We start from the raw sequence: 20,867 nt of genomic DNA, 5'->3' as shown, positions 1-20,867 counted from the left end.
TGAATATCGGCCTTCGTTATGCGCACGAGTCTTCACCAAAATTCTGAGCCGATTTGGTCAAAGCAGTGTTGAGATATCGTGTATATAGCTATATCTCGGCAATGATTCAACAAATGTCTTCAAATTTGTTTTGGTAATAGATAAACATGTATATTTGAATGCCCTGCAAGCATATTTTTAAAAAAGTTTAAATGTATGCTCATACCAACCTCTGACATTTTTGCTGATTTATACGTATGTAACCCCTTAATTTTAGTTTCCAAGCGAATTTTTCGTTGTACTTTTTGATTTGAATACCGGTCAAAAAATAATTTTAAGTTGATTTCAAGGTTTATGTCGCAATGAAATCCAACTAATTTGACTGTTTCCACTTTTTTTGGAAGTTTGATTAGATCTGAGCATTTTTTACCATTTCCTCAATTGATTTTTAAGTCACGTTATCCTACGGTTAAATACGCAACGCGCACACCCGTACCTGCCCCGCCGGTAGGTTGAAATCTAAATACCACTCAAAACAGTGCACATATTTACACGGATTGTCTGCTGACAAGAGAGGGGGGAGGTCGCTAGGGACAACCGGCGGCTGAGGTGAACCACGAATTGGGAATAATTTGGGGCAAACGTTTGTCCGATGCTCTCGCGATTACGATTCCAACCCAACCGAGGTTCTTTTACCCTAACCTCTTTCCATGAATAACCCTCCGACATCAGGACCTCCCGGTTCGCAGATGGCACACCACCGCCGACAGTACGGGCTGTCAACACGGGCTTTAATTGTTATTGTAATTGTTGGTTCTGTGCTGTGAGTGAGTGGTGGTGGAGTCAATTGGATCAGCATCCACAACCCAACCTACCACCCCTTCACAGATTGCTAGACTATTTGACGCCAAAGGAGAAACAACGGGAACACATTTTAAAGGTGCATCTCTCTATTTGAAGATAAGTGCAGTAATTAAAGGCGAACTTGCAAGATTCATAGGGGAAATATACCCTTTCTAATCAAACACCTATCTTCGTCATATGGAGAGTTCGATGCTTGATTAAAGCTCAAAAAATACCAAAAAGACCATTTCTCATCATTTTGGTGGTACACACATACACACGCAAGATCAGACTGCTTAACGAAAGTCGCCATCAATATCTTTTCACTTGCGCTAACGATTTCAAAGCGCTTAAGATATAAAATTGCTTCCAACTAACGGCAACATGTTCTTTTGCACATTCGTTAGTCACTCTCTTGAAAAATAATCCCGAAACATGTAAATAATTAGCAAGCACCATAAAAAAAAACAAACGCGCCAAGTCGTTTGACGTTTCAATTTTGAATACCCATTCCAATCGAAGGCTGAAGAAAACCGAGCGAGGAGCGAAGGCAAATAAAGAACAAAGGGTGGCCACCAACACCACCAACATGCTGGTGCAGCGCCTGTTGGAGTGAGCAAGTGCTGCCAGGAAACTTTCGCTATAAATGCTACTTTTCGTGAGTGTTCGCTTAAAATATCATCAATTTTGGCAGCACTAAGCAGACCCAAAAGAGCGCTGGAAGAAAAAAAAGAACTAAGCTGAAAATAGAAAAATGGGCGTGGCCCAAAGCACTCGACTCGATTAGAATACATTTTTGAATTTTTTTTTTGTGCTTGTAAAAGGAATAGCATAACTTTTAATAAAAGTGAAAATAAACAGAAATGTTCACAAAAAGTTGCTCTACTCGTTGGTGTACTTGGTTTTAGTGAATTTCAAGGAACAATCCAGATTATCCAGCATCATTCAAACACGACCGCTTATTAGGCTTAAAATGGGCATATTTCCCCTACCAGGCGATTAGCGAAACTTCATGCGTGCGTCGAAACAAAAAAAGTCAGCGAAAATATCCACAAGTCGATTATTCTGACCGGAACGCTATTGTCCGCTGGATTCTAGTTCGAACCGCCTAACCAGACAGCGTTACACACTACCAAGAGAGAGAGAGAGTACAATCTGGTATGGTGATTGCGACACTGTTTGTGTTGAAGAAGGGAACGCAACTTTGCAAGGCAGATGATCTATACGTCAGACCAGAGCTTTATCTATCACTGCCGAGTGCAGGAGTTCAGTTAAAAAAATCCTTTTAAAAAAAGACGATTTTTTTTATCGTGTAAAATCTAAATCCCTTCGATACATGAAACCCGATAGAAGGTGGACAAAAACAAAGACTTTGTGTTTTATGAAGCTGCAATGAATAATTCATGGATGCGACCAATATATCATACGTTGATGAGTAACGGTCGTGTTGTATCACGATAGTTGTTAGTGATAGATAGAAACTTTATGTGGGATCGCAATAATCCTTTTGTCTTTACAGTTTAAATGGGATTAAACTCGTAAAATTGGTTCGTTTTAGTTGTTACCAGTTTTGAGCACCTTAACGATTCTAGAGTTTTTAAAAATCCTCATAGTTCGTGTTTTAGAGAACAACTTCACCAGAGAGTGCATATAGATTTGGTCACTATGACCACCGGGATATTGCTACACCAGAAAGAAGTCCCTTTTGAGACCCTTTTTTGATGCTCTAGATTCCATTCGACAAATATTTTTTTATGCTTTGACCACAAATAAGAATGTTAAGGTCAGGTGTCCTACCGGTTTCTGAAAACCGAAACTTTCTAAATGATCACTTTTCACAACTTGTCTTGTAAAGACGATACTCATTCACTTTTGATCGTTGAAATTACTTAATCCTAAATTACCAATGTAAGCCCTATAAAAATTACCAATCTGTTGTGACAGGTTTGTCAGATCTTCAATATTTTGGGCTCGTTTGAATGGTCTTTTGATTACCTTTCCAACGATGGATCGCATGACAGATCCGGACAAGGTTTTCACCAAAATATTTAAGTTCCGGCCTCGAAAAGGGTATAAATAGGGTAGTCAGATCTCCAAACTTTTAGCCTCGTTGAAAAGATCTTTTAAATACGCCTCTTTGAAGTCATTTCGATCTGTTATCGGTCTGTTCTCGAAACACAGTTTAAACAAGAAAGAGGGTAAGACAATCATTGTCGTTCATTAGGGGTCGTGCATAAACCACGTGGCCTTTTTTTGGAGAATTTTTGACCCCCCCCTCCCCCCTCATGGTTTTTCGTGGTTTCACGCCAAACCCCCCCCCCCCCCTATATGACCACGTGGCTTTTTCCTCCCAGGTCAAAAATCTTAAAAAAAAAAACAAAATAAGTATAGATTTCAAAAATGTTTATCCACAAATGATGTACCGTCAGTGGTGGTGACTTTTGGTCAAAAAACGATATTACTGTTGTTATTTTAACACAATAAAAACATTTCAAATTATATCGAAATAAATATTGTTGGGGAATGCTCCTGAATTTACCAACATTTTCCCAGAATATGGCTAGTATAATCACACCGTTCATAAATGCCAATCGTTTTAAAATTAACTCAAACTCACCCTTTAGAGGGGGTGACATTGGGTCAAACAGAAAACATTTTAATTTGTGTAGGTGCTGTAACACCATTAAAATCAATTTAATAATATATAAAAAAAACAGAAATTCACTTAAAAGTGTGAAAAAAGTATGATATCACAATGTGTAAGGTAAATAATAACAGTACCGTAAAACGGGGTGACTTTGATAGCCGGGGTGACTGTGATAGGTTTGCGATTTTTCCGCAAAATGAAGAGTACAATTAAAATACGTAAGGAATGGTTCAGAAACATACTGACCGTGGTAGAGAAGTGTTCAAAGTACTTCATGAAGAACTTTTCATAAATTTTTAAAAAGTTTTTAAAGTTAGTTAACTATAGTTTAGATAATGTGGATGAATGTCATTATTTTAAACTTCTCAAAGTGTCATGATTTTCTCAATGAACATGATTTTTAATCGGAAAACGGAATGCATTTTCGGATTCTTTGGACAATTTTCCACTAGGAGAAGGTTAAATAAGTTTGTAAATAATAAATAATATGTGTTTTTGAAACACAATTTAAAAAAATTTCCAAATTTATAGGCAAATTCAGTTGAACAAATTTCATGTAAAATGTGAAAACTTGTGATTCGTGCTTCGAATTCAGTTTAAAATGCAATATAAATCGATAATTTTATAAACAAAACAATTTTAAACAAATTTCATGCAAAATTCAGACTTTTTAACAATTTTACCAAAAATTTATATGTTTTTTGTCAAAAAGCTTATAAACTTAGTTAACTTAATATAAACATTGATTTTTTTTCTTACAAACTATATCAGCTACTTTAGTGATGGTACATTTAACGTACAAATAAACTTTGAACATCTTAAATATGATTTTAACAAGAAAAACTATGACTATCAAAGTCACCCCGGAATTAAAACCAAGAATTTTTAACGTAACTATTTTTCTAAACACTATTGAAAAAACTTTATTTTCCAAAATAGTGCATGGACTTTGTGTGGCCTACCCCAGTACATGTTTTAAAAATAATAATCTTGAGAAAAACCTTACCTGTTGGAAAATGTTCTAAAAACAAATTGAAATCCTATCAAAGTCACCCCGGTTTACGGTATAACAATTTATTGAAATGGTACAGAAAGTAAAAAATACTCTCAACAAAACAAGCAACTTAGTAAAACATATGTATTCAAAATTATGGAATTGCAGTGCAATAAATTGCATCCAGAATAAATATGCTTTAAGAATTAAAGCTATTTTGATTTATAAACAGCATTCATGATTTAATTTAAATGCGCTTTAAAATATTTTCTTAAATTTGAAATTCATTAAATAGAAAAGTTTTGTTTCAGGAAAAAATATTTCCATTTTATTTTAAGGAAAATATCTAGTTATGAAAGCTCCTAGTTAATATTCATTTTATTCCAAACATTCATGAAAATCCAAACTAAAGCAACTTTTCTTTTTAATTAAGCATGATTGATTCCAATGATTCAGTGTGTCCAAAAAAGTCGAGCTGTTTAATTTTTTCTCCATACAAGAATCAGAGACAGGGACAAACATTCAATATTACGACCTTTTGAAATGTTAGTCTTAATTTTTTTTTTGAAAATATTGATTTCGAAAAGATCGGAAAATTTCACTAAAGTTTTATTTATAAACATTGAAAATCGCACCATTAGTTGCTGAGATATCGACATAAGAAAATTATGGGTTGTTTGGGTAGTAAACATCCATTTTTCTGTTTTAAAATCTTTGCATGGCAATATCTTAGAAACAAAGCACCAAAGAATTTTCTCAGCATTTCAAAACTTTTTTTTTCAAAATTAAGCAAACTTGGGCACTATTTTTTTAAATTAATAACTGCAACTAATTTTAAAAAAGTTACCTAAAAATAGCTATAACTTGAAAACGGTGCACTTTATGAAAATTTCACTAATGTACTTTTAGATTGCAAATTTGATTTTACATCGAAAAATAAAATTGAAATTAAGTTGCGGTCAATATTTCGATTTTTTTTAATCAGTATTGATTCAAAAATTCATAACTCAAAAAACGATTTTTTGCCCGTTCTGAAAATTTCTGAAAAGTTGGCAAAATTAAAAAAAAATAAAAATAGTGTTTTTTTGCAAATCATGTTTTAGTGACAAAAAGTGAAATTAAAAATCAGCAAAGTAAATTACCATTTATAATTTTTTTCAGTGTAGTTTTTATCCATAACTATAACTTTGCCGAAGACACCAAATCGACCAAAAATTTCTTCAAAAGATACAGATTTTTTAATTTTCATTGCTGCCAAATTTGTATGGAAAACTATATGGACAAACTAATGATGCAAAATGGCTTGGGCACCAAAAAAGTTTCAGACGGATTAAAAAAATCAAAAAATAAAATTTAGGAATAAAGACCAATTTTGTATAGAATTGCTCGAAAATCGATTTCGTGTCTTTGGAAAAGTTGTAGACAACGCGCTAAAAATCATTATTTTAGTCATGGACATTCAAATTGTTTAAGTCTTACTCTTACTTTAAATTGATTTTGCTATCGACTACGTGTTTTGATAAATTTAAAAAAGATTGAACTGAAATTTGGAATTTATTTTACATTTTTTTCAGTTGTTTAAATAGGCAATTATCTACGATTTAAGATTTTTGATCCAACTTTTGGTTGGAGATATTACCTCAAAATAAATACAAAAAAATATTAAATAAGTTAATTTTTCAATCTTTTCAATATCTTTCAAATTATTAACACTGGGACACCCAACGCATGTCCAATATACACGGATGCCAAAGCCTCCCTGAAACGTTGGAACGGTAACTTCAACTCACAGGTTTTCGGGCTTGTCTCCGCGGATTTTCAGGCGATTTTTTTTTTACTAGAGCAAACAAAAAATGGATCGACGTTTTTGATCGCATAAATTACAGATTTGATCATATCGAGTTCTGCAAAGTTTAAGGATCATCTAGACATCCTTATAATTCACTCAAAAAAAATGTCCCGGTTGGTTGAGTTATGCCCGAGAACCAGCGAGTTGAAAGTACCGTTCCATCATTTTAAATAAATTTTATTTATGTTGATCTTGACGGCATTGAATTGAAATTTATTTCACAAATTGATATCGGCATTTGAAAATTAAGTGACTTTTTTAAAATTAAATTATTTTAATTTTCTTTATATTTGAGTGGTTTTATCTCAAATATGAAGTTGAGGGTATATTATATTTTCTCAGCTTAAAGAAAACTAATATTTTCAGGAAAGGGCCCCTATTTTTTTAATCTTTAAATTAATTGAGAAACAAAAACAATGTTTGCTTGAAGCTCGTTTTTTTTCTCTAAAAACCTAAAATGTTTGCCCATGTTTCTCTTTGGCTCAAGAGATGGTCCCTATTAACATAAAAAAAACTAAAAAAATACCTACAACTTTGACGATGGATAGTAATCGTGTATTTTATGTAATGTTATGTAATATAACAATCCGAATTGTGTAACCTACGAAATAAGGAATATATTTTAGACCAAAATGTTCATCAAATTTTTTGGTGAATCTTAAAGTATGTATCGTTCGTTTTTTCGTTACTGGTTATTTTTTAATGTTAGACGTTTCTCTTGCAAATGAGGTAGTGAAACTGAAATTTTGCGCGATAATCCTGAAATTGGGGTTTTTAGTTTCTTTGTACTTAAAAAATATTGCATAAGAGGAGATACAAGATATCTTGAGTTTGTTTTAAGTGTCAAAAGGAAATCTTTTGATTAAGATTCTTCGATCACTTATAGGACCAGCTACGGTAGTTAGCTAAAATCTGAGATTTTGAAAAAAAAAAAAATCGTAGAGAATCATTTTTAGACACTTCATTTATAATACATATTTAGCTTTTTGCCTTGTTACGAAAATCTTATAAAATTGTCAGCAATATTTATTTTTTAAGTTGTTCCAAAATAGAACTATCGAAGACTACATCTACTTTCAATGCAAATGTGCAAGCACATTTTTAGCTACTTGATACCATCAACAAAAAAATGAAATTGTGTTTGCATTTTGGTACGCATTTTTTAGGGTATATTAACTTTGGATACTGTCACTTTATTTTTTAACAGCTTTTAAACTTTTGCAAAACGTAGTTACATGAGTATTAAAAAGTGTACATTCAATTACAGGCTCAAAGTATTGATATGAATCTGCTGAAATATATAATTCAATATTGAATTGGAAAATATTATGACATTGAAATATAAGTAATAATTTTAAACAAAATAATTATATGAAGTGTAACAAAAAATGTAAGCATTCGCAATTCGCAATTTTCAGTGTAAGAACGGGCCTTGACCGATCTTATGCACCAGGTTCCCGACGAACACGCACTGCCCTTACACCTACATCTCACCCTTGCTCTGAGTCAGTACGAGCAGCACGCTAGAACACGCTTTGAGTGTTCGTGCCAGGCATGCACACCTTCTTTTCCGGTTACGCATTTTAACTCGGCCGGGGGTGGTACATTACGTAGGGTTTGATGTAAGTATAAGCGCCTAACCATTTATAGTGTGCCTATCAACTTTCATTAAAGCAAAAACTGTTTTATTTTTAGTTTGAATTCAAAAACTAGTTGTTATTTTATTGTGTTTTGTTTTCTCCTGAAATCTTTCCTAGTGTTGAGTCGTGTTTTTATGTTGCTATTTCTTTTGTCGCGGTGTTTTGTTACAACTTTTGGTCCTAAGCATATTATAAAAGTTTTTCAAAAGTACAATAGTAATATTTGTGTTAATTCTTTGATCACTCCAAAAATTGAGTAAGGGCTCGAACCTCATTTGTTTGAAGAAAAGGGTGAAGATTGAAAACAATGGACAGTGAAAGAAATATACTATTTGAAGAATCAATAGTAAAAGAAAGATAGTAATTTATGAAGTAGATAAATAAATTAACAATAATTAATAAATAGAGGTAACAAACAAGCTTAGATTGTATTGAGGGCAATTTATAGGGCAAATGAAAAATTATTCAAATAGATAAATAAAGAAAAGGCAGATGATAACAACATTGATATCGCTGCCAAATTAAGGGAAAGCAGAAAGTATGTTACAGCAGCATCAATTGGTAAAATAGAGTGAAAAAGCGTTGAGAAATAAGAGAATCAAATGAGTAAAATCGAAATCAAATGGAGGATAGTAAACAGAAGCCGCGTTAGAAAATCAGTGAAACAAAATAAACAGAAGATAGGTGGTAGCTGAGAATGAAGAGAAGAGAAACCCCGTTGTGCGATGTTTCAGGTACATCCACAGCAGTTGACTCAACATACTGCGAATCAAAACAATACCGTCTACAATCACAAATTACTTCCCTTTCCCACATTGTCGCGCCCCTTTCTTTTAGCCGTCTCGACTTTGACTTTGGTCAAAGGTTTACGATCCGTTTCCACAGGCCACCAGCTAGGTCATCATGAAAACCAAGCCAACGTGGAGGTAAGAAAATAGGACACTTGCAAGGAACCAGAGCTATACTGTCTTGATCAAGTATGATCTAACAGGACTACGGACGTAGTCAGTGACGCTCCTTCCAGGATGTTCCTCGCCTGAGCGTCAACTGAAGAGGTATCATCAGCATCATTCGCACTTTACCTGCATGTAACAAAAAATGTAAGCATATAAATAAATTTAAAGCGCGTATTTTTTTGTTTTTTTTTATGAAAAGATTTTTTTTAAAGGCCACGTGGTCAGCCGTCGACCCCCCCCTCCCCCCCATGGCTTTTCATGGTTTTTTTCGGTCGGATTTCGGACCCCCTCCCCCCCCCCCTAAGGAGACCACGTGGTTTATGCACGACCCCTTAGATAATTTCAATTACAAACCCCTTAAGAAGGGTTTACAAATTAAAATCAACAGTTTTATAACCTTTTTTTTTACAACAAACACTCTAGACCCAATTCCAGGACGAACTACTTTCATGCGATCCATTTCTTCATCCGCGTTTCAATAATTTATGAGAAACAGCAGCGTCTCGCGCTAACCACCGACATCCGAATCAATCTTTTGTCTATCGCTGCTGCTGCTGCCGATGCTGGATCAACGTGCAACAGCGAACCGGTAGCGGTCGGTGGCGCTCTCCTCCGTGTATAAAACGGCGGTGGTGGTGATTTTCTGGTGGAGACCCTGTCTGGCAATTTGCTCCTCCAAGAGTCGTCATTTATATGCAGGCCAAAGTTAGACTCAAACATACAAAACGGGGCGCGCACAGACACAGCCACAGCGATCAGAGAGGTGTGCTCCAAAGTGTGTTATTATTACTTTGTTCGGCGCGTGAACCCATCATCAATCATGCCCGCGGAAAAAAGGGAAGTGAAGTCGATACGCGAGCGAAATTTATTAGCTTGGAATCGTACTACTGACCGGGGTCGTCGATACCGATTCCGAGGCCGAGATTTGGGTCGGCGGCTCGGCTTAGATTAGATTGATTGAAACTTTTCGTTGCTTTTGTTGGCGAGCCAGTTATACAACGATTTTGAAATTATTGTCATCGCCGCCACACAGCCGAGTGGACAACTCTGTGTAACTGTGTCATGTTTACTGATCTCTCGCGCGGTTCTTCAACGCCACCACCACGACCACGGCCGCCGTCCGGATGCGAGAGTCTGTGCTGCTGGTTGTTGTGTACGGCTGGCAGCGGTTTCGTGGTGGTATTTGTGCTTTTTCTGCCTGTTTTCGTCTCTCACCCTGAACAAGCCACTCCGGCGACTTGCTGCAGCACGACGTCTCTCGTTCGCTTCCGGGACGAACACGACGATCCGGAACGGGTCGCGGAAACCAACGCCGAGTGACGTTTCTAGCTGTCAGCTCGCGAACAAACTTTGCAACGCCTACTCCGTTATCACACTGTGCTGTTGATTGCATCTCTCGCTCGTCCGTCGTGGCAATCAAAACAAAAAGTAAAGACACTTTTTTCGTTTCCTCCTTTTGACAGATAAACACACACACTCTACATCTGTCCCCCCCTCAGTTTTGTCGTCACTCTCACGGAACGGGATCTCCGTGCCCCCTCCCCACGCACACGATTCTTATTTACACCTTTTGACAGCTACCGCGGTTTCGACGATGACGTCCCACACACACTCACCTCGTTTTCACTAGCTGGAACTTAATCCTGGACGATGATCCGGCTGCTGCTGCCGCCGCCGTCCACCACAGACTTGCACGCCAAACTTTGCTCAATTCCGGCAGCCCCCGGCGCCCTCGTTATCCGCGGGATCAAATTCCGGTTCCCCCGCGCGACGTAACAAGTTGAACGAAACTTTTGTTTGAAAATCACACAAAATAGGAAGATTTCTTATCTATCAAATTTATAGCCATTGCTTCTTTCGTTTTCTTCTCTTTGTACACTCTTTTTTTTTATTCGCTATATTTCCACACTCTGACTTTTCGCTTCTTCTTCCTGCTCCCTCTTTCTTCCCTCACTCCCTTCTTCTTAATCGGTTCACTTCTTGTTGTTCCCTTTTTCGTTCACTCCTTTTTGCCTTCTACCGAGAGGTTTTGTTTCACATTCCCACACACCGCACACTCATTCACGTTGATGCTCTGGCTCACTCGCACTCATTCAGAGCGCGCGCACACCAACTTTGACACCTCGTTTACGGGGGCAGCTCTCTTTCCTGTTAACAGCAGCGGCGGCGAAGGCAAAACCCACGACGACGACGACGACGACGATGGTGATGACCAACGTTGCCAGATTATTTTATGGGAAATCTGTATTTTCTTAAAAATAAATCTGTATTTTATCTGTATAATGTCAAATTCGAAGCCATAGAAGATTTTTTTAGACTTTTCACAACAGATTTAAGCTTTTTGATCATAATAAAACAAAATTCAATTACTAAATTATTGAAATTTTCAAATTAAATCATTTTTAAAAAATCTGTATGTACAGATTTTTGTGATTTTTGGGATCAAAAAATCTGTATAATACAGATTTATCTGTATATCTGGCATGGCTGGTGATGACGGCGAGTGACGGGCAAGCGTTGCCAGATCCCGGGGGGAAGGTCGCATGTGGAATAAAGAAGTAAGATTAAAAATGAGATTAGTTTTGTTTTTATTTGCGAAAAATTGTTACATAAATAAGTTATGAATAAATACGATTAAGACATTTGTTTTGATTAAGGTTTTCTGACAAATTTTCTACATTCGTCCAAAAATTAAGCTAAAGTTGCCGATATTATTATTCACAGAGATGAAGCTTATTTTTCTGAGTACAATGACTTTTTATTGCGTCGAAACAAATTCTAGACAAGTGAATCTCAATAAATTTCATTTCTTGTTCCTTTAGCGAAACCAAAGAGCCAAAGACGAAATTTTAATTTATAAACTCACGTCTTTTGATTTGTAGGTTTAGCCCAAGCATAGTACAATGCTTGGTGAAATGGTTTTTGGTTTCAGAATGGAGGGGTCTTATAAAGACGTCAAATAACATCACCACACCACAAAAGACGTATGAATTCTTTGATTTTTTTTTAAATATCCAAAGGTTTTTTTCTTGGAAAGGTCCTATAAGCTATTGAGAGCGGCCGTGGCTGACTGGTTACAGTGTTCGCTTTGTAAGCGAATTGTTCTGGGTTAGCCTATCTGCTCCCAACGAGAAAGTTAAGAAAACACATAAATTTGAAATGATGAATATGAACGAAAAATCAATGTCGCTCGAGGCGGGGTTCGATCCCCCGTCCTTTGGAATCGGTAAGCAAAAATGCTAACCACTAGGCCATGACGACTTGGTGAGCTAGGACTGGAATTAGGAATACTGTTGTTACAGAGAGCGCGTTGTGGCGCTATAACCACGGCAAAAAGTGTCCAGGGCATTCGTGGAAATACAATGTCCCATCCCAGAGGGTCCCGGAGTACCAAACCTTCTTAGCATGGTGCTCCCAACGAATACAACCAAATCTCGGAGCGTATGGTGGTGTGTCCCCACGCTTCTTCCTCCCCTGTCGATTCAGAATTGTGTTGTTGTTCGAACACTCTGTGCTCAAACTCAACCCACTTCAAACGAATCATGTCTCTGCGATACGGCTTTACGCAGTAGGCCTGGCCGCTTTAACGCTTGTGATGTTTCAATGCATTTTCGTTGCAATGGCGCACTACAAATGTTAATAAATGACAAGAAGAGTGCTAGGCGTAATCTAACCTAAGGCACTCTTCAGGGTCCCTTTGAAAGATTGGCTGCGCTAGGGTCTGAATAAAAAAGATCCTATAAGCTATTGTCATTCATCCAAGTCGAGATATGTATAAAAATTTAAATGAATTGACAAAACCTCGCAAATCTTGTTTATTATGAAGTTCAAATCTGGAGCAACATTTGAAAAGGGCGCATATGAATATTGACGGAACTGTTTGGAAAATTCCAAGACAACAGGTAACTATTTAACCAGCCCCACAGTGTTGAATGGTGGCTTGGGAGGCCAACTATTGGCTTCTAGTTTAGCATAGCATAGCATTGGTGTCCACCCGTAGCTGCTACTTCGTTATTGACCAGGACCCCCAAACATTGCTCCGTGGACCACAGATGAAAAGTAGGAACCAATCATTACCCCTTCGCAATTTTCAAAGGTCCCTATCGTGCTGATCAATACCGACGCCGGCCACGACCAGTGGTAAGACACGGGGAAGTGGATGGGAATGTTAGTCCGATACTTGAGTGATGGGACCGCCAAATCGACTGCGTCTCCGACAAAGTATCACATGAGTTTTGAGGGGGTTAGTAAGATGGGTATGAGGTCAGGATTCACTGTGGTAGGTGATGCGACCATAAGCAATTTGTTTATCGGTTGAAATTTTAAAAATCTTAGGCAGCCGGCTGCGGAAAGATACCTATCTAGGGATTTAAATATAGTATTAATTCGACCGCGATTCTCCAGAAATTCTCCGTCGGCGTGCCTTCCGATCAACGGTGATGTAGGAAGGGCTTCATTCATTAAAACTATTTTATATCATAAGCCTTAAAACATATCCGACGACGTGCCTTCCGATCCTCGATGATATGGAAAGGACTTAATCCAGCAATACGACTTGCTTGTCTCAAAAAACAAAAATCGGATCGTTTCTATCGAAAACTATATAAAGAGAACAAAAATAAAATTCATCGGCCAACGAACGCGCGAAAAAAAAAAAAGAAAAAAAAAGAAGAAGAAATCCAATCACCCCATGTACACAAATAGCGACACAAAAGAGACGGAAAATAAAACGAAAAAAAAAACAGGACTGCGCGTCCACACAGGCACCGCACTACTGATGCCATTATTTAATTATACTGACCAATCACCCCATGCACTCGAACAGCGACACAAAAGAGACGGAAAATAACACGAAAAAACAGGACTGAGCGTCCACCTAGGCACCGCACTACTGATGCCATTATTTAATTATAGTGACCAATCACCCCATGCACTCGAACAGCGACACAAAAGAGACGGAAAATAACACGAAAAAACAGGACTGCGCGTCCACACAGGCACCGCATTACTGATGCCATTATTTAATTATACTGACCAATCACCCCATGCACTCGAACAGCGACACAAAAGAGACGGAAAATAACACGAAAAAACAGGACTGCGCGTCCACACAGGCACCGCATTACTCGGCCAACTATTGGCTAACTATTGGCTTCTAGTTTTGAGAAAAAGTTAACAAAATCCTGAGAATTTTAAAGTTAGTTCAAACTGTCAAAATGCTTTTCCGCTCATTCCTCGTGCTGCTCCAGAAATATATGCTATCTGAATAAATTAAAAAAGACCGTTCAGACCCACTTTGGGCAGAACGTGCCACCTTTTAAACTGGTATACAATAGCAATCAAAATTTATGCGATTCGAATATAATTCTAATCCTGGAGCAACACGAGAAACGGGCGGAAAAGTATTTTGACAGCTGGAACTATTTTGAAAATTCGGAGGCAACATGTAACTTTTTCACAAAACTTGAAATTTTAAGCAATAACTAGCCTTTCCAGCTAACTTCTAACACTGCTGGTTTTGTTAAATAATTACCTGTACCGATGAACCCTTTTCAAATGTTGTTCCAGATTTTAACCCCTGACAACTTCAAAAAGCACGTTCAATGCAAAATTTTATGTGTTTTAAGTTGAAAAATGCTTAGGCTGGTTCAAATTTTATTTAAATTTAATGTCAACTGAACTAGTGAAAAGTGCATTTTAAAACACTTTTTTTCATTTAAGTGTTGAAACTAGGACTGGTTATTATTTTTTTTTTTTTTACTGTAATCTTATGTCAAAGTACTGATATGCCAACAATAGGTGACCGATGGAATTACATGCATAATTACACGTCTTCTAAAAAACTGTTCGAAATTCTACCAGAATCATTAAAAATTGAGTTTTGAAAAAAAAAATAGTAAGCCTAGACCTAATAATATTAGGATTTTTAATTTTGTTTCTTCATATCGCAAAAAACAAATAAAAAAAACTGTTGAGAAATAGATTACATTTATGTCAGTTCATACCATTTTTTTTAAACTGCTTGTAATTTTAGAAAGGTAAGCCAGATCTGGAAAATTCTAAATCCATAAGAAAAGTCATTACAGCACCTTTCTGAAAATATATAAGTTCCGTAGTAACATTTCAATAGGGCGAATCTGCATTTGTAAACAAGCAGGCTATCCCTTTCGCTCAAGTGACAGTTCCCGTCAAGTAAGAGGGGGATAGACTGATTGTTTACAAACGCAGATTCGCCCTATTGAACTGTTACTACGGAGTTATAAAACTTCCATGATCGAAGGGGTGGTTTTCTCTTAATTGATTATGCCAAAGTGTTGAGTTTGACTGTCCAAAACGTTCTGATTTTAATGTAATCGAAAAGTCCCCCAGAGCCTCACACATAAGCAGGAAGGTGCTGTGTCCTATCCCTCGCCTAGACCAGACCAAAATCCATGATAAAGCTGTCAGACCAAATCTGTCAGACCAAGACTGTCAGACCAAAGATTAAAAAGTAAACAATCTTGGTTTTTTACGTAGGTGCACACAAATCAAGAAATTAATATTTACAAAAAAAATCTATTAAATAACTGGTTTGGGCTGCAAAATTAAACGTACGCCAGAAAATGGTTTAAAAATGCGGCGTCCAGTACACCGACAATTGAAAAAGCAGTTAAGATCCTTATTCGTCACCTTTAAGTTTTCATCGCGTTTCCGGTTTACACCTGAACAAACTTGAAATTATTTATGCGGATTTGTTATTCCTCTCGTTCCATCATTCCCTTGCACATAAGGTACTGAGGTTTTGCTTACTGAGCATTAATCGAGCTAGGACTAGCTTTAATCGCGGCGAGGTAAACGAAGTTTAGCTTTATTCGCAGTTTGGATAACTGTTGTCGGCTGTGCTGATGATGTTTGTGGCGTCGATCAATTATACGGAAAGCAATTTCCGTAACTTATAATATTGCAGGTTTTCATGCAAAAACCACACTTTTTTGCAAATTGTGAAATTAATATGCAGCAATTTCTTAAGCATAACTTTTTATGTGATTTTTCAAATTTTATAAATTCCGTAGTAACAGTTCAATAGGGCGAATCTGCGTTTGTAAACAAGCAGTCTATACCCCTCTTACTTGACGTGAACCTTCTCTTGAGCGAAAGGGATATACTGCTTGTTTACAAATGCAGATTCGCCCTATGGAAATGTTACTACGGAATTTCAATAGGGACTTATGGGACCCCAAGACGAATCGAATGAGGCCAATACAGTCAAAATCGGTTCAATCTGTGACGAGATATTCCAGTGACATTGATTTGGTACACATGTCTACATACAGCCAAACACACAGACATTTGCTCAGCTGGTGATTCTAAGTCGATATGTACATACAAATGAAGGTAGGTTCAGGAGGTCTAACTAAAAAGTTCATTTTTGGAGTGATTTTATAGTTTTTCCTCAGTAAGGTGAAGAAAGCAAAAAACTCTGGATATGTTTACAGGATCTCGTCTAGAAATGCTTTTAAAAAATGTATTTTAACGGGGTAAAATCCCATAAAAAAATTGAATGCAAGGCGCCGCTCATATAGAGGATTTGAGCTCAGTACGCCCACGGGAACAAGCCCCTAAATGCCCGCAATTTCAGTTATGCATGAAAACGCCATTCTAAACCCGCATGAAAAAGTTGTATTGAACTCAGTACACAATTCGATTTTTTCAACACTCGTCGTGTTTACCCAACTTGGCAGAGCCTCGTTGGATACATGAACGAATCTGATTTTTTTATTTTATTTTGGATTTACAGATTTCGTAATCTTGGAAACTATTTTTTTTTTTACTTCTCTGGCAGCCCTGCCGATTTTCTGCTCCCCTCTTTGTGCCGCTCTTCCTCAACAAACCCCATCCACTTTCCTCATTGCGTGCCTTCTCTCTCACCCCCGTGCACACCAGCTTACCTTTATCAGGCTTTCTCACTCTCGCTCTCCTTCGTCGCTTCTCTTTTCTACGAACCACTACACAAACACACGGACGCACACACATACACTCGGGCCGAAGAAAGGAACTCGGCTGCACTGCTCGCTCCAACTACGACGTTGCGTCCATTTTAGACACACAATTTTCCCCGGGGTTCGCCGCGGCGATTTCCGTGCCACGAATCCGCGGGCCCTTTTCCGCGCCCGTACCGGAAGCCGCACACTGCCCAAGTGCCGGAAGTGCGAGCCGCGACCGCACCGCCGTACCGTGTTCCGCGGGATCGTTCCAACGGGCCGGAACGGACCACTATTCCGTGACACACACAATCTCTGATCCTCTGGCCAAAAAAAGACGACGACGGGACGTCGAAACGGACGATTATTGTTACAAAAGCGCACACACGACCGAAGACGATGTTCCACACCAACTGCTCTTGGCCTGCCTTTTGCTCTTGCTCTTGCGTTTTTCGGAATTTGACAGTGTGTGTCAGTGGAACGCTGTCATCGCCGTGGTCGGCTGTCATCCAGTGAGAAATATCGAGAAATTAAATGTGAGAGTGTGTGCAACATGGAGTTAAACTTTCTGTGAAGTTGCTGTGAAGATTACCATGGCACTTTGAAAAGTTTAACTCCATGTTGCACGCACACACCCTCACATTTAATTTCTCGATAGGCCCGATGCGGGCTTGTCCGTCAAAACTGATAGACCCGCATCGGTCCTACGTTTCGCACAGGGCAGTTTGGGTGAGGGACAGGTGAAATTGAAACCTTACGGAGCCGTCAGTTGAAGCCAGCGGCTTGTTGTTGGAGCAAGATAGCAGTTACAGGTGCTGAGAGGGAGAGTGGGATAGATAGAGTTCTACCAAGGAGAGCACGATTTGTGACGGAATTTGCAACGAGAAAATCTTAGTAGTGAAAAAAAGTGATGGAAATAGCTCGAATTTGTGATTTTTTTTAAAGTGAAATGGGTTTCAACTGAAATGGCGTGAATGTTTTAAAAATTGGTGAGTATCGTCAAAAGTAACTGTTATCAAAAGTATTTTAACCTATTTTAACTGTACAATCAAACCTTTGTTTATCACAACCGAGGGGCTTTAGATTGTGGTTTACTTTGTAACGAGGGGTTTATGTGCGCCTTTTTAGCTACAGTACAACTTTTAGAATTCGATTTTTGATAAAAAAAAAACAAGTTTTTACGAGTTTATTTTTAAACTTTTATTATATTTATTTCAGCCCTGTTAAGATAAAAGTCGTGATTTGAAAATTTGATTATATTTTTTTATAGAAATTGAGAATATTTCACACAAGTTTCACTTTTAACATTGAAAATCTGATCAATGTTTTCCAAGATTTTATACGGTCAGTTCCTTTCTAGACTTGTTGCAGATAACTGTCGAAATTGGCTGATGCACGAAGTGATTGTTGACAATTGTTTACCTATTTTTCGGCACCCTCAGCAAACGTCAAATCATACAAAATTGCTGCCGTACCTTTTCCGGGAAAGATCCGGCAGCTATTTTTACAAAATTTTGACGTTTGCTGAGTGTGTCGGAAAGTTTGGTTATGTTGCCGCTTGCAAAGACAAGCGGCGGATCGGATGCGGGCTTAAAATGTCAAAACCTCCCTTCTCCCTTCGTTTAACTCTGCAGCTGCAGCTTTTTTTTTAAACAAACGGAACACGTTGTCGCATGATGTGTTTTAAAAATAAAACTTTTTTTAAGAAAAATTCCATCCGCAAAAAATGCAAGAATGTTCGAACAATTATTTGAGATTTTGGAAAATTAACGTTTTCAGTCACAATTTTTCTTTGAATTATTATTTTTTTGTTCAAAACAATAATGCTTATTATTCGGAGTACGAAAATATTTTTATTCACAGCTCTTTCCAAGGGATCCTTGTACTCCTGTATTCCTGTATTTTTTTTTTGTATTTTTGCATTAAATTCAAATAATAAAGTGTGTGTATGTGTGCGTGTGTGCAACCAACCAAACGGGACCGCGTGGTCGCTTCAAACAAATTGAGTTGTTTCCATGAATGTTAGATTTTTCAAATTCTATTCATGCAAATAACTCGCATAGGCATTTGGAAGGTGTTAGCTCTGCCGAGCTTCGGTGACCCATTTCTACGCTGGCTAGCCGAGCGCGAGGTACCTCAGCTTGAATCGACAAGCCCCGCCCTGAAGAACGTTTGCATCAATCAGATTCAAACGTTATTTAGAACTTCCGAACCCTTGACAAGTGGAAAAAGACTAAGTGCGTATTTAGTTGGTAGTAACAGTATTCCTAATTCCAGTTTTAGCTCACCAAGCCGCGATGGTAGTGGTTAGCAGTTTTGCTTACCCATTCAAAGGACGGGGGATCGAACCCCGGCTCAAGCTACTTTGATTTTTCATTCTTTTTCAGGGTTTCAAAAATTTATAATTTCTTCGAACCATTAAATTCAAATAATAAAGTGATCAAAAATGTTCGTTGTTCATAAAAAAATACATAAGGCTTTGAGACCATATTGGGAACCCCTAAACTAATGTTTGGTAATTTTCATTGCAAGGCCATATCTCAGCAACTTAAGGTCGGATCCTTGGACGGATCAACAATGTCCAAAAAAGCAAATTTTCAAGAAATGTCTCAGCATTTCTAATTTATTTTTTAAAGATGGACAAGGATGGACGAAACGAAACTATTGGCACTACGCCCCCCGGGGCATGGCCTTCCTCTAACGTGGGATTTCTGCTCCAGCGCCTCTGACGAGACAGGAGAAACCGGGACCGACGTTTTACTTCACCATCCGATAGAAGCTCAGTGGATAAGGCGGGAATCGAACCCGCGTCTCATAGCATCATCGGGATCGGCAGCCGAAGCCGCTACCCCTGCGCCACGAGACCCACATAAATGGACTCTATTTTTCAAAAATTAAAAAGAGAATTATGTTTTACATTTTACCCTAAAAAAGGCGTTAACTAACAGTGCATCGTTTTAAAATTAGATAGATTTGCTTTTCGATTTAGAATTCAATTTTAAATCTAAAAGTGATTATTTGATTTTTTGCCTTTTAGAAACTTTCAAATTTTCGAATGTTTTCATTGCACCTTTCTATGGACAGACCCCAAATTTGTATGGAGACTTGTATGAAGAAACTAATTATGCGAAATTGCTTGTTTGGACATAACGAATCGATGAATAAAGTTTTCATGAAAAAAAGTACGATGATATTGCCCATCAATTCTCTCATACAAATTTGGGGGATGTTTATAAAAAAATGTTCTGCAAATATTCGAAAATGAAAAGCATCAGATGGGATTTCCTGATCGATTTGGCATCTTCGGAAATGTTTTAGATTACAGTCAAGATTTGTTTTATTGAGAGCAATTAAAAAAAACAGAACAACCTATGAATAATGGGTTTCCTATGCAGAAAAAAAATAATCTAGAAAAAAGGTGCAGTGGTTATGTTCCAGGCATAACTAAAATGACGATGAAATTAAATCTCGAGTTTTTTCTGAAGAGGTCCTAAAAGCTATTGTGTTTCATGTTTATAGGGCCTATAAAAAAACTCATTGAGTGTATCCTGCTTACTCCGATGGATGTTCACATTTATTTATCCAGATTTTTATGCGAAAATGGCGTTCGAATGGTGAACGCCCGAAATGTCAAAATCACGCAGTGGTACCAACATTGCAAAAAAAGTGTTCCATGGCATGACCGCCAATTTTTTTCTAATGTTGGTGCTTCTGAGCGATTTTGACATTTGGGACGTTCACCATTCGAACGCCATCTTCGCTTAAAAACCTGGATAGAACCATATAAAAAGTCAAGGTATTAAACTTAAGCTTGATGGCATATGTGAGATTTAATTAATTTATCAAAAATAAAATATCTTTTAAGGTTATTTTTCTCAAGTTGTTCCTTTAAAAGCGACTACGTTTGGTTGGTATTTCGGATATAAATAATATAACTTATTTAGGTTTTTTCATTAACAGCAAATTATATTTGTTTCACAGGGTTATTCTGTATCGTT

The 20,867-nt window shown here is 37.5% G+C and overlaps 1 protein-coding gene across 3 annotated transcripts in view; it reads right to left on the bottom strand.

The window, feature by feature from the left end:
- Positions 1 to 17,312, bottom strand: part of LOC120420630 (uncharacterized) — a 145,148-nt gene extending 127,836 nt beyond the window's left edge. For all 3 annotated transcript variants that reach the window (XM_039583706.2, XM_039583703.2, XM_039583705.2), the window contains exons 1-2: positions 16,837 to 17,312; positions 10,525 to 11,056 (exon numbers count right to left, since the gene is read on the bottom strand). The gene's annotated coding sequence lies outside the window, so the exon portion shown is untranslated. The remainder of the gene's footprint in view (positions 1 to 10,524; positions 11,057 to 16,836) is intronic.
- Between the last annotated feature and the right edge of the window lie 3,555 nt (positions 17,313 to 20,867).

Source organism: Culex pipiens, chromosome 3 (genome assembly GCF_016801865.2).
Source record: "Culex pipiens pallens isolate TS chromosome 3, TS_CPP_V2, whole genome shotgun sequence".
Taxonomy (NCBI): domain Eukaryota; kingdom Metazoa; phylum Arthropoda; class Insecta; order Diptera; family Culicidae; genus Culex; species Culex pipiens.
Note: the sequence above shows the minus strand (reverse complement) of the source record. Positions and strands in the feature narration are given on the sequence as shown.